Source organism: Olea europaea, chromosome 7 (genome assembly GCF_002742605.1).
Source record: "Olea europaea var. sylvestris chromosome 7, O_europaea_v1, whole genome shotgun sequence".
Classification (NCBI taxonomy): Eukaryota; Viridiplantae; Streptophyta; class Magnoliopsida; order Lamiales; family Oleaceae; genus Olea; species Olea europaea.
The window spans coordinates 22,988,330-22,991,113 of record NC_036243.1 but is presented as its reverse complement, the minus strand read 5'-3'; positions in this window follow the sequence as shown (position 1 = coordinate 22,991,113).

Here is a 2,784-nt window from a genome sequence, read left to right as displayed (position 1 = left end):
CAAAAGAACTTCAGGAGTTGAAAATTCGGCTGCAAGATTTGTTAGACAGTGGCTTTATTCAACCAAGTGTATCCCTCTTCAGGTGTACCAGTGTTGTTCATAAAGAAAAAGATGGAAGTATGATGATGTGTATCGACTATAGGGAGTTGAACCATTTGACCATCAAGAATAGGTATCATCTCCCAAGAATCGAGGATTTGTTTGATCAATTGAAAGGAGCTATGGTATTTTCCAAGATCGATTTGCGATTTGGAAGGTTAAGGCAAGTAATATATCTAAGATAGCTTTCAGAACTCATTATGGTCATTACGAGTTCATAGTTATGCCATTCGGGTTGACAAATGCTCTAGCACTATTTACGGATTTAATGAATCACATATTGCATCAGTATTTGAATCAATTTGTCAGAGTCTTCATTGATGACATTTTGATATACTCCAAGAATAAAGATCAACATGAAGAACATCTCGGAACAGTGCTAGAAATATTGCGTAAGGAAAAAGTTATACGCCAAATTTAAAAGTGAGAATTTTGGCTTGAGCGAGTTGGATTCTTTGGTCATGTAGTTACTGACCAAGGATTTGAAGTAGATCCTATAAAGGTGGAATGAATAATTAATTGGAAGACACTGATTAACATTGGTGAAGTTCGAAGTTTTCTGGGATTGGCTGGGTACTATCGAAGTTTTATAGAAGGATTCTCCAAAATAGCTGGACCAATGACGCAATTAACAAGGAAATGAGTAAATTTTCTATGGATAGAGAAGTGTGATCAAAGTTTTTAGAGCTAAAGCAACGATTCGTTACATCACCGGTGTTAACCATACCTAAAGGCTCGAAAGGATTTGTTATATATAGTGATGCATCCAAACAAGGTTTGGGATGTATACTGATGCAGCATTGAAAAGTGATTGCCTATACTTCAAGCTAATTAAAGCAACATTAGCAGAACTACCCAAATCATGATCTAAAACTTGCAACGGTAGTACATGCATTAAAAATATGGCACCATTACTTATATGGAGAAAAGTGTGACATTTACATGGATCAGAAGAGTCTCAAATACTTCTTCACATAGAAGGAATTGAATATGAGACAAAGATGATGATTGGAGCTAGTAAATGAATATAATTGTACTATTCATTACTATCTTGGTAAGGCTAACGTTGTCTTCGATGCTCTAAGTAGGAACTCGATGGGACAACTACCATCATTACCTACTACTCAGATGGAGTTAATAAAAAACTTGGAGAATTTGCAAATCGAAGTGATTACCACACCAGAACAAGTTACTGTTCATTTAGTAACTTTAGTGAGATCGAATCATATAAACACAGAGTAAAAGCCCATTCTTGTAGAAGATTAAGAACGAGATGAGTACTGATTAGAGAAAAGATTTTGGAATAGCTTTGGATCGGGACTGATGTTTAAAGGAAGAATTTGTGTACCTAAGGATGAAGTTTTGAGAAATGATATATTGGAGAAGGTTCATTTCACCCCATATACCGCCCATCCTAGTGGTACAAAAATGTATCGAGACCTTTGAGATACATTTTGGTGGAAGAATATGAAAAGAAGTATAAGCTCATTTGTGGCAAAATGCATAGTATTTCAATAGGTTAAAGCAGAATATCAAAGACTGGCAAGGTCGTTAAATCCATTGATATAACTGAATAGAAATGGGAGAATATCGCTATAGACTTTGTGGTAGGATTTCCAAAGTCAGGAAGAGGACACAATGATAGGTAATGTTGGATCATCTAACAAAGTTCGCTCATTTTTCTTCCGGTAAAAATTATATTCAATCTAGATCAGTTCGCACAATTGTACATTACAGAGATTGTAAGATTGCTTGGTGTCCTCATATCCATTATGTCTGATAGAGATTCGAGATTTACATCTAAGTCTTGGAAGTGCTTACAAAGAGCTATGGGAACGAAAGTGAGTTTTAGTACGGCATATCACCCTCAATCTGAAAGAACCATTCAAACTTTGGAAGATATGCTAAAGGCCAGTGTTTTGGATCTAGGAGATATTTGGGAATCGTATTTACCTATGGTGGAATTTGTATATAATAACAATTTCCAAGCAATTATTGGAATGGCACCATATGAAGCTCTCTATTGTAGAAGATGTAGATCACTTGTTCATTGGGATGAAGTTGGAGAAGAGAGAGTTTTGGGACCAGAGATCATTGAAAGGACAGTTGAAGTCTTTGATAAAATCCGTACTAGGATAAAGACAGCACAAGATAGACAAAAGAGCTATGCAGATACCAGAAGAAAGGACTTGGAGTTTCAAGTTAGAGATAAAGTCTTTTAAAAAGTGACACCAATAAAGGATGTACTTAGGTTCAACAAGAAAGGCAAACAACGACCTCGTTATATCGAACCTTTCGAAATACCTGATAGGGTCGAAAATGTGGCTTATCTATTAGCTTTGCCACTTGAACTATCACCATGAGTATGGAAGCTCAGCCTATTAATTAAAATAATTTATAATTACATTTACATGGTGATTCGAACCTGAGTTACCTATATGAAATATCATATAGATGACCATTGTGGCAACCCAATTATTCATTAAATCTTTACAATAAAAATTTACTTACACTTAATCTCTTAAATTGTTGGGTTTTTAATTAAATTATGATTTAGGCTTTCATAACCTTAAATAGGCTGAGCTTCCATACTCATTTCTTAAATGAGCTACATCAACCAACTTAAGAATAAAAGTTGGGGACCTTACAATAGAGACAGATTAACAGAAAACTTAAAAATTTTGC